We start from the raw sequence: 12,571 nt of genomic DNA on the forward strand, positions 1-12,571 counted from the left end.
CTTGCAACCAAACGTCTGCATTTAGCTTCAAATGGCTTCAAATCTACACGTCGCTAGTGTCATCAAAAGGAATGAAAAAAAATTTTTTTAAAGCTGCTGTCTGTAATTTTGCCTCTTTGTCGCCATCTCTGTTTGAAACGTGCAATTGAAGTTGTTTGCGGAATTATTATCTTTACATGCGTTGTGCCTTGGCACGGCTCCTCAGCGCGGATGAATCTAATGTTTGCTGTCAGTCACTGCACCGGTGTGGATACTGTACTTCAGAAGTATGACTAAAATAAGAATTTTCACCGGAAAATGTCATCTGAACAAGTAAGTAACATGTCTGCCATTTTTGTTCTGACCAACTAAGGATCGCTTATCTCGGATCACATCAAACCGTGCAAATTATTAGGGGCCAAGCACCGAAGGTGCGTAGGCACCTATTGTATCTGTTGCCGTTCTTTTTTTTTTTTCTTTTTTTTATTATTATTATTATTATTCCACTCTGGTAGTCTATGGCAGCCCATAGAACCGTATGCTAAAAAGTTGTGAAATTTGGCACACAGTTAGAGGACAGTCTGAACTGTGTCCATAGCAAATTTTGAGTCTCTAACTCAATCCCTCTAGCGCCACCAGCTGTCCAAAGTTGCACTCATGCTTATGTTAATAACTTTTGAACCATAAGGGTTAGAAACAAAATTCTTTCGAATCGATTGCACCCTATGACGTCATTTTCCGTCATGAAAATTTTTCTGCCATTTTGAATTTTCTAAAAAAAAACCTACTTTTTCGAACTCCTCCTAGGCCGTTACTCTGATTTTCACGAAAATTGAACCAGATCATCTTCAGACCATGCCAACAAAAAGTTATGGAATTCAAGTTGATTTCTCAAACCGTTTTTGAAAAACTCGCAAACAAATTTTACGAAGTGCTTGCGAAAATAGACATAATGCTGTTTCTCTGCCACGCTTTATCGTATTCAGACCAAACTTGGTACATGTTATCACAAACATGACCTGAGGCAACATGCAGCGTTTCGGCACAGTGCCACCTACTGGTCCGGAGATACGAAAAATGGATATTTTTGCTTATAACTTCTGATGGGTTTGTCCAAAAATCACATCTCGTTAGATTCAGGGCATCATGCTGAGTCGAATGATATCCAAGTTTCCCATATTGGCCATTTTGACGGTCGGCCATTTTGAATTTTGTGCTAAAATGCTGTATTTTATGAACGCATTAGCGTATCGTTTCTAAACTCGGTATGGGTCATCAGCACAATGCCCTGAAAGAGCCTGAGAAGTTTCGGACCAGCGCCACCTAGTGGAGAATTTTTTTATCCATATGCTTTTAACTTTTGATCTGGTTGACTTATTTTCACGGGAGTCATATCCTTAGACTCCTGAATCCTTGCCGATACCAAACATGCTAGGTTTTGACTTACGGTTTGTGCGGCGTGGTGATTTAGCGCTTAAAAAAATGATTGTGAATATCTTTGAAACCATTAGTCTGATCGAGATGAAACCAGCGTAGGAAACACGGAACCTAAGGTGGTTAACTACGTGTCACAGCCCAAATGTCAAAATTTTGATAGGAAGTGGCAAAAAAATCAAAACAAAGTCGTCCATGGGTAATTTTTTATGATCTCATATATATAAATGTCTATAACTCCAAAACGAAACAAGATATTTTCGCCAAATTTGATTTGAAATTGGTGGGATTGTGCCTTTTGGTGGCGCTATAATTGAACAAAATACGAAATTGCCATTAACTACAATACAGTATTATCATAAAAATGCTGTATTTTATGAATGCATTGGTGTACCATTACGAAACTCAGTATGGTCCTATTGTAATGAGACTCATCTTAATAGATTCCTTGGGTCATGCCGAGAACATAGATACCAAATTAATTTAAATTGTAACCAAAGCAATCCTAATTGCTCATTTTGGGAGTGGGGGTCTGTGCCAGTATTCAGGGGATCTGTGCAGTTAGAACCTCATTATTACAGCAAATCACACAGAAATGACTGCACACTGCTGGCAAACTGAAGAAAACTCTGATCCTGTAGACAAACTTAAAGAGAGCAAATAAAGAGAGCACAGGTATTATTTAAGCTATATCTAACTTCAGCTTTAAAGATGGGATAGAAACATTAAAAAAAACACTATGATGAGGCTGATTTTCCAAAAAGTCATAAATCCCATAAGATATCATCTATCAGTGAATCAAACTTGAATTAATTCAGCTGTACTAATCCTGAAAAGTTCATCAGGGAAGGCAAATGAGATGCATGAGCAGTCTCATTTCCAGATCTGAAAAATCAGATAAATTGCAGAGCAAACTTAATACAGAGAGAAAAACAGGACAGGGTGCAGGTATTAGTTGAAAAATAAAGCAGATCCTTTGAGGCTAACTGTGTACATTTATCCTTATTAATCAGTAAATGCTCTGCTAGGTGTGAAAATAATATGGATAATTATATTAGGGAAAAACAGCTCCTACTAAAACATGAAATCGGCCTGCACTATTCTTAAGACTAAGCCATGCACAACGTTACAGCAGGTACTGTATTCACACACACATACACACACACACACAGTACAAGAGCCTGTGGGCAGAGGGTCCTTCTCAACCAGACTCTTCTTACTCTTCCTCTCTGGACATGAATAATTCATGAGAACATGTAAATATGTTATCTGGTGCATGCATTAATGATCACAGGGAGACTGAGGGTCTTTCAGCTCCCATGATTAATAAAACATGTACACTACGAAGACTGACACCCTTTAGTTTTTTCCAAGTGCACATACACATAAAGAGAGTTTATGTTGTCTGTTAAGTGGTTGCATGTATGAGCGGGTCAATAGAGACGTCAGTGTGGTCTAGTGCTTCTCAAACTGTTGATTCACAAGTTGATTTGATAAACAATTTCTAAACAAGTTAAAGGGGTTCTTCACTGGCAAAATGAGCTTTCAATACAACTTGGCTGTCTACATAGTAGAAAGGAGAAAAAATGTTTGAAATTGGTGATACCTAACAAGAGAAAACAGAGAAAAAGGTTGCTATCTTCCCCTTTGCCAAATAGGGGCAAACACCCATAATGCACTGGGTATGTTGCCGTCCAAGGCCACTCCCACCAATCTGCTATGGATTTGCTTACCAGAGTCAAACACCACCTTGCTTTAGTAGGAAATACTTCTTAGGAAACTTTTAGTCATAATGATGTCGAATTCAAAGAATAAATGTTTAGCGGGAGTGAGTTACTCTCGGTTTCCAGTGAAGGATCCAGTGTGTTGTAGGCAGTGACTAAAGGCTGCAAAGAATTGAAAATACGGAGAGAACGCTGCAACGGAAAATCTGAAAATCCTCTGGGTTTGTAGTCAACATTTCAAACTGGATGACCATGAACACAGTGTTTTAGGCCAAATGGAGGGGAAAAATTGAAAGAAACTGCCGTTCTGTCACTTCCGCCCGTGCAACCACCCGAAGTGTACAGGTAAAAAAGCTGTTGCCATAGTGTTCCATTTTTACCATAATTCTGTTTGAAGAGTAGAGATAGTATGATACAATTTTCAGTGATATCAGTGATAAACAGTGATTTTTTGCAATTAATGTATTAAATTATTATTATTATAAGGCTATACTCTAGAAAATTAAAATGAAAAACAACCCAAGTTGGAAATGGACAAACCCAGCAATTGGGTTAAATGCTGGGTAGTTTTATTTAACTCAACTATTGTTTAAAAATTACTGTATTGCTTGCTTAAAATGAACCCAAAGTATGTTGGATACTAACATTTATTAGGAGTGTCACCCAACACTCCTAGAGGGAAAGTTCCTAAAGTAGGGAGACGCAATATACCAGACACCTTCTTTTTTTATTCTGAAATGGTTTTCAAATTTGGCAAATGAAAAGTTTAGGTTAACACAACATTGGAGTACATTTTCTGAGAAAATACTAATACTATTTCAGTCTTTCTACTTTAAAATTTCACATTTCATTCAATGTGTTACTTGCCGTTTCTTTGTAACTGTTTGTGAAATGTACTAGCAATTTCTGACTGAAAATTGTTTCAAAGCAAAACCTACACCATTTTTTTCAGTGCACATACATAATCTATATTCTCTTCCGTCCATCTAATTTCATTTTCCTCTTACACGGTTTCCTCTATTCTCATTTATCCACACACACAGCACAGGCTCTGTGCACCCAATAAAGTGACAGCTCTGCCTTGTCAGGCCTTTTCTCCACAGAGTTTAAGTCACCCAGGCAGCCTGTCAATCAAAATGCCAGAGAAATGACAGCTTCTCCCATTCGCTATCGTGTTGCCGCGATGACAGGGTGACCTTTCATTGCCTCAGCAGCTGCTAGGCATCTTCCTCTCATCACGTCGAGAGCAAGAGAAGAGGGGGAAAAAAAGAAATGAAGGGGAAAAAGGAAGTGGTGCTCCCTGAGGGAGAAGATTCTGTGCTGGTCTCAGGCTGTTTCACAAGCCAAGCAACATTTTTGGGCCTATGATGTCCAAAAATGCTTTCTAGGAAGGCAGCCTAACGAGGTTCTGAAACACAGTCAAAAAGACATGTTAAAATGGCTAAGATTAAGAGTGCACTCTTTATAATACTACTAACCAAGCTTTTACACCAGTTAATGATGTCTGTTAGATGAAGAATTTTTTGAACAAGTTCTTTTGAATGAATTGGTCAAAATTGAACTCCATAAAATTTTTTTTTAAAAAAGAGTACGCTACAATCTCTCACTATTGCAAAACTGCTTTTAGACTCTATTAGATATAATTGGGTGAAAAGTGTTTGTTAATCACTCAACTTTATGAACTTTTTGGGGAGTAAGTAAGTGAGGTGAGTAAAATGTTGGACTAACCAAAGAAAATCTAACTAAAACAATTAAATTTACACAAAAAAAACCTAACAACTGTATAAACAACAAAATTAGCAAAATATTTCATGAAAAATATAAATTTGGCTGAAGAAAATCTGAAACTGAAATGAACTATCCAAATGAATTCTCTCAAATGAAACTGATTTGTAGCAGGCTAGATCACGATTCTAGGTCAGTGTGACCCTTTTCAGACATGAAATCTGAAATAATCTGAAATCTGAAAATAATGTCTATTATTTCTTAAACCAGGCAAACTTGTAGAAAGTGGAAAATGAAAAGCATTGAAAAGAAAATGAAAATAACTACACAATGTATAAAACAGACAAAAATTCTGAAAACATGAAATGATGATAATGTAAATGAGTGTGAGTTTCTGTGGATGTGCGGGTGAAAGTGTGTCATATTTTTGAGACACACGCAGGAGGACAGAAGCATCTGGAGGCTGGGGAGGCATCACAGCACACGGGCGGCCCACTTGCCATGCTCAGAGAGTGGGAAAAAGCGGGAGGAAATCTGTTTCCTGTCATCCCCAATCTTGTCAGTCTTGGTACAGACATCTTGCATCCCCTCGACCAGCTGTTTGCTGCTCACTAACACAGATGGCTGCTTCTCTTTGATACAAACTCTCTCTCACTCTCTCTCTCTCTCTCTCTGTTCAACTTTCCCTTCATCTCTTCATCTGACACTAACTTTCCTAAAGAGTTACAGAATGTTATCTTCAACCAAAAGAACATTACTGCTAGAACAAAGAGCTCAGCAATAAAGATGGCCTGGGACCAATGTGAGAAAGAGCTAAAGATTAGGTTTTGTCAATTGCGAGAATGATTTTGATAAGCTTCAGAATCAATAATCACCAAACAAATCAGTAATGTTTTTCACTATATGCCACAAAAGTGTGTTTATAAATTCAAAGCTTCCATTATAATTAATTATTTTTAGTAATTTGTTTTTTGTTTGTTATTCGCTACACATCTGAATCAAGACGTTTTGTTTCATTATGAAAAGGAGTAAGATACCTCAGTTTAACAGTGGCAACTAAAGGTACTATAAACATGGAACTGTTTACAGTATGTGACATAAAATCAGAGCATTTGTTTTTGTAACATTTTTCTGTGGAAATGCAGTGAGTGAATTCGACAAGTACAGGTACATTAGCCTTACATCACATTTGATGACTTCAAAAATCCTGAAGTGTTTCAAGTTAAGTGTGCCATATGCATCAGACGTTCAGCCAACAGACCGTGGGTGTGACGTCTGAGACTACCTTCTTAGAAGCTTTTTGCATCAGCCTTTTCACACTGAAAGTTGCATTTCTGTGATTAAAAGCTCTGAAACAGCAGTAGTGTTGGGGATTTGTCATCTATCCACTGCAATACCCCAAACAGGGCCGATGAATTAGTCACAATGACATTGTTTGGGCCTCAAAGCCTATGTTTAGCCTCAGTCAAAAAAGGGTTAGGAAGCCTGTAAACCACTTTGTACCACTTCAGACTCTAAGAATAAATTATTTAATATGGACTCTACAGATCTGATGCATTTTTATCAATCTAAATTGATCATTTTTTGAAGAAATTAATTATTTAATTTGTCAGTTTTATTAATCAATGAAGATAATGTTTTGTTTTGTTTTTCTTTCCCTTTTGGAGCTATAAGAATTATGTATTGACAGGGTGTGGCCTACAAATACAGGCTACCACCCGGACAGAAATCATGACCATTAGAAGCAGACCACCCATCTTGATTGAACCAGCCTAACATGGCTTCCATCAACAGCAGAGCAATGAACTGTTCATAGAGCTGGGGTGGAATAAAAGCAGCCCATAATCACTAAAATTATCTCTGCATGCTTCTCTGTGAGAGCCATTTACAATTCACCATTTTCCAGCCCGCAACTAAAACAACAGAAGCATTCTGATGCAATTAAACCAAAACATAGTGCAGGGCACAACCCATGAGAAATTCACAATATCTTATTTTCCCTGTTTGTTTTTATACTTGTTTAAAGGAGAGTGGATTGTTCCAGTCCTCTCTTTTGCATAAGGGAGCCTGTCTTTAGCCCACACATGTCAGAAGAGGGGTAAATCAGTGGCCTTCTGGTCAACAGGGCTGAACCTGCGGCTCTGAGATACTCTGCTTTTAGAACAACACTTGGACGCCTGCCGTCAGTCAAACCACTTTGATCTAGACAGTGGTGAAAGGGTAATGAAGTTCACCCATTCACAGCGCATCTGAACCGATCAACTTTTCCCTCTTTACTACTAGTTATAGCAAGAAATAAACAAGAATGATCATCAGAAGGGCTGTTGAAAGAAACAGTACAACTTACTGAAATGTATCATGTCTCATGTAATCGCTCAAGCAGTGTTTCAACCTCGGAGAGATGTCAATACAGTGATTTGTAAATGTCAACTGCACCCCTAGTAGGGCTGGGCGGTATGACGGTAAATATCGTGACAATGGTATAAAGTGTCTATCTTTAGATATTTTACTTTATCGTTTATTTTGCGATATGCAAATATATCTGCGTAGCACAGTACTACATACTAAGTTATTTACACATAAGAGTGATAAAGAAACATGCAAAAATGAGAAAACAAAGAGTGGGATGTGCTTGATGTTGAGCGCAAAAAGCTGTGAAAAAGAACTCGCGTCTTATTCAGCTGGAATGGTCAGATAGATGCACAATAATGTCAAAATGCCCGTCGTGCGGTGTATTCACGTAAACATAGTCAGTTATATCTTAAATTAACGTAAACAGTTGGGTGAAAACCGGATGTGTGTCAGTAAATTGGTTCCATACATTCCGTCTTAAACTGCTGTCTCAATAATGTTATTCAAACAACAAAACAGAGAAAATCACTCACTGCTCTTGACTGAATCACTTTTGTATCTTTAATACGAATCTGTTCATATTTGATTCATACAGTGAAAACTATTCAGTGTTTTAGTTATACTCTTGATTATTCAATTTCTGTAGTATTTCTTACTACATGTTAAATAAATTTACTGTAGCTGAAAAACAAAGTTTATTTAATTTGTATATTTTCTCTATTGTATTTGTGCTACTATTTGTAATTTGCTTCTTTGTTCTTATTTTTAATAAGAAAAATAAAATAAAAATAGCTATATCGAGATATATATCGTTATCATTAAATAAATTTTCTCATACCGCGAAATAAGATTTTGGCAGTGTTGGGGAAAGTTAAAAGTAACTTGTAATGCATTACAATATTGCGTTACTCTGTAAAAAAGTAACCAATTGCGTTACTTAGTTACTTTTTATGAAAAGTAATGCATTAATGCATTACATTACTTTTGCATTACTTTTTCTCACCTAGGCTGGGCTTGCTTGTTTGTTTTTTTAATAACAACAAAAAAGTTCTATTTGTGGCAAATGTTAAGGACCTTTCACACCAAAAGTGAAATGAATAAGCCTCATGCTGAAGGAAATGCATATTTACGCTCAAACAAACCTTTCAGCTGTGTTGCCATTCTGGATTAAAGAAGAATAGGATACAGGAAATGGAAGTTCAACACTATTATTTCTAAATCTAGTATACATTTTTGCTTATTAGTATGGTAGAATTGGACCATTGAAGGTCAGCAGCAAAGACATTGGTTAATGAGATTAAATACATAAAGAATATTTGTGTAATTGAATATATTTAATTATCACAGGCTTGCATAAAATTCTGAGATTGCATTTCATGGTTTTTATTCATTTTGAGGAATACTGAATGTTTTTGTGCAAGTGAGATGAGTAAATGCATGTTCACATTTAGTCTAGAACTACAATAACCATCATGTTCACACAGCGCACACAACACCACTGCACTTACCCTATTTTTCTCAACATGGGGAAAGAAGAGCTGTCGGTCAATAAATGTGAAAAAGTAACCTTCATTACTTAACTAGTTAACTGAAAAAAGAAATCTAATTACGTAACTCACGTTACTTGTAATGCGTTACCCCCAACACTGGATTTTGGTCATATCACCCACTCCTAACCCCTAGTAAAACAGGCACTTTATATTTTTAGATTTCAACAGTATGTAGACAATTTTGACAAATCCAAAAAACAAGACAAATTCCAGAGATGTTTCAACACCTGAAAGCACAGTATCAGCCTACTTTGAGACACGAAACCTGCACATCTCTAACTTGTTCAAAGCTCAATTAGTCATTCACTGGTCTACTACCCACATTTCTCAGTTCATCTCTCTCAGTCCTCATCTATTGCTCTGTTAATCAGCTGTGAAGTGAATATTTTACTCTTCACCCTCTTGCGCTTGTTTCATGGCCTGAATCAAAAGTGTTCTCTCAATCTCTACTTTCACACACCAGGGAGCAGAGCAGTCAGGCGGTTGTCATGGTTCCCTTCTCTCATCCGCTCTCCTGTCCAGAGTATGAACCCCATCTCTCTTTCATTTCAAACCTTCTCTCTCCCTGTCTGTCTAGCACTCACACACACTGAGTTATGAGCACTGTTAGGTGCCGTGTTAAATTATAGCAGTTCACATGTCATATAAGCACACTTGGGCATTAGAATGAGAGGAGCACAGAAAGACAAGAGCTGGAGAAAGAGAGAGAGAAATACAGGCTTCACATAAAATGGACGGCCTTTGTGAATAACAGTGTCTTGAACAGGGCAATATGTGGCTGACACTGTTAAATGAAACAGACAGCATACAGTATTTCTCACAGACATGCTCACAGGTTGCACTTTTCACAATTTACTGTCACGTCAGACAGATACATCCACCCCTTAATATTCACACCTATTCACTTTGATTACAGCTCCCATGATTTGCAAAAGGGGCTTTTGCAATGTCTTGTTATAGGAACTTAGTTATAGGAACTAGCCACCAGTGCAGTCCTCTGAGAACTAAATTTTCCTCAAGGGCCATTTTCCTGGTTGCATTCTCACCACCAGTAGGAACTCTGAAGCGATGTAAGCCGGCCGACAGCGACGTCATTTAAATGTTTGTTGTGGGTTTTGTGATAACGGAGATGGAATGTAGGTGTATAAGTTATGCGACTGAAAGAGCAAAAAAAAAAGAGATCTAAGGGTGCATTCACACTTGTAGTTCAGTTCGTTTGGTTCATTTGGTCCGGACCAAAAAATAAAAAATAAAACATTTAGTCCTGGTCCGATTAGCATTCAGATTGGCAATTTTATCACCGAACCAAGATACCAAACCTAAAGGCATAGGGATACATTCACAACCTGATTGGTCGGATTGTATGACGTATTGCCTATTTTGACACAGAACTTACCGAACATCCAAAACAATGCTGTGTACTGAGGTAAATGCGCTTGTTGTGTGTGTAGTTTGCATATGATGGTATTTTGGCCAGCTGGGAACTCGTGAAGAGCTTATAAAATGTGTAAAGGAGTCAAAACAGCGGCGGGAATCCATCCATCACACACACAAACGATCTGCTGCGTGTAGACGCACGTCTGATGCCTGTGATGGGCAAACTTGCGACTATGACGAGAAAAAAACGATATGCATGAGGATTCTGTCCTTTTTAGGGTCTCATCTTCCTGTTCTTGGTTCGTTTACATGTCTTTGGTCCATGTTACGTTCATATATCATTCGAACTGCACCAGAGTTCTTTTCAGCGGTCTCGGTCCGCTTGTTTGGTGCGCACCAGGGTTTGGATGGTAGCGTTCACACATGCTCAAATGAACCGCACTAACAGAGCAATTGCACCAGGGTTTGTTTTAATCGAACCAAACATGACAAGTGTGAACGCACCCTAAGAGACTAAATTTTCAATGATAACTTGCATCGAGGCTGAGAAAAGAACACAAGGTAAGTGACAGGTAAATGCTGTTAACAATTGCTTTCTTTATCTTTAGGGCTGCCTCCTAATGGTCGACTAAACGTTAGTCGAAGAGAAGAGGCTTAGTCGAACAAAATTTTATTAGTCGGTTAGTCGCAGACAAAAAAACCCCTCAAAGTCACGCAGTCCTTGAGGGACAGATCGTTAACGGTGGGCCCTTGTGGTAATTATAGTATGTCGGGCAGGAAATCCAAACGTTCACCTATCATTCATCGACCTCAAATATGGCTTATCATTTGAAACATGCAAGTAACTTGGTCGCTCTAATGTTAACGTACATAGATGTGCACTATTATTAGCCACATATCCAAGTGTTTGTGCAGAGTGTGGAAGCTAAAGTATGGCGTGTTTACTGCATGACATGGTGGCGCCGGCGCGATCACAAAAATTAACCGAAACTACTTGCCTCTCAGACATGAGAAATACATCTATAGGAAACTTGAAATGTCTAGACTTATTTATTTCTTATCACTGTTTTCCATGCTTGTGGAGTAAGTATATGTAAACTGTGTGTTTACACAGCTTTTTAAAAATGGTGGGTACTGGTGTTTCATATGGCATGCGTTCGGTCAATCAACGTACACTTACGACACTGGTATGTCCTATTGTGCTGGGTTAGACTCTATCCCATGGTTTCACAGAAAAGGCTTAAGCTAGTCCTAGACTAAAATGCATATTGTAGCCATTTTAACTGAAAGCAACTTGCACTAACATATCTTAAAATTTGTCAGTGCCATTGTTTTGTTGATGCACACCAGTAATGTTTTTTTTTTTCTAGGGCACGTTTATAAAAGCTAATTAAATGCCCTAATTGAACTAAGGCCTAATCCGGGCTTAGTCTAAGCCCTGTCTGTGAAACCAGGCCTGTAAGTAGGAGTTAATTTAGTCCCCCCAAAAGGCATTCCTAAAACTAAATTCTCTCCCAGTTCCTGCGGTGCGAACGTGCCAAAAAGTGGGTACTTCTGCCAATAGGAACCATGAAAACGTTCCTCTGGTGCGAAAGCCCCTAATTATTCACATTTATGTTAAAAGTTAGTTTATAAATAATGTTATAAATGTTTTTTTAGTTTTAAATCCATCAATTGAAAAACTCCAAATGAAGAATTATTTATCCTTCAATTATTTAATACAAATTACCACACCTCTGGACAGAAACTCCATTATATTATTGTAAAGCACAACTTTCCTTGTGTTAAATGTGCTCTAAATAAAGTTTGACTATTTTTTGTTGTTGTTTTTGAATGCAGATATTTAGAGCGCAAGGTGGTTGATAATGCAATGCTACTTTTGCAAGATCCAACTTTTACTTTTTATCAAATTAGAGACTAACAAAAGTCAATATTCAAAATTTACATACAAATATTTGAAAACAGGAAATGTGTATTATCTAGAACTAAAAATAATTCTGTTAATCGGCTAAGATCACTATCACATTTCTCACTCACTCACTCACTCACTGAACTGAGGTATTTAATTGAGTACATATTCTTGAAATTTTACAGAAAATAAAGTACAGAAATATTCCCCCTAGAACAATCAGGAAGGTGAGTGATTCCTGTCCCAGTTCACCAGCTTCTAGATTGCCCCTGTAACCTTTGTGTAGACAACTGAGCTCCTTAACCATTAGGTACCATCATTCCTGTTTGACCTTCAGTCCAGGGTAATGCATCAGGTCTGTGGGTAACTGGATCAAGTTCATATTTCACAGTGCTGATCATATGGACATGTGACCTTTGATAAGGTTTTGCAATCTAAGAGATTTTATGAGCTACAATCCAACAACAGAATGACAGATGGACGGATGTTTTCTTTTATCACATTGACCATTTAAGTAACTG

The 12,571-nt window shown here is 37.7% G+C and overlaps 1 protein-coding gene across 7 annotated transcripts in view; it reads right to left on the reverse strand.

Annotated features, from left to right (window-relative positions):
* Positions 1-12,571, reverse strand: part of auts2a (activator of transcription and developmental regulator AUTS2 a) — a 352,628-nt gene that overhangs the window by 228,561 nt on the left and 111,496 nt on the right. The gene's annotated exons all lie outside the window — the stretch shown is intronic.

The sequence above is a fragment of the Ctenopharyngodon idella genome, chromosome 10, assembly GCF_019924925.1.
Source record: "Ctenopharyngodon idella isolate HZGC_01 chromosome 10, HZGC01, whole genome shotgun sequence".
Lineage (NCBI taxonomy): Eukaryota > Metazoa > Chordata > Actinopteri > Cypriniformes > Xenocyprididae > Ctenopharyngodon > Ctenopharyngodon idella.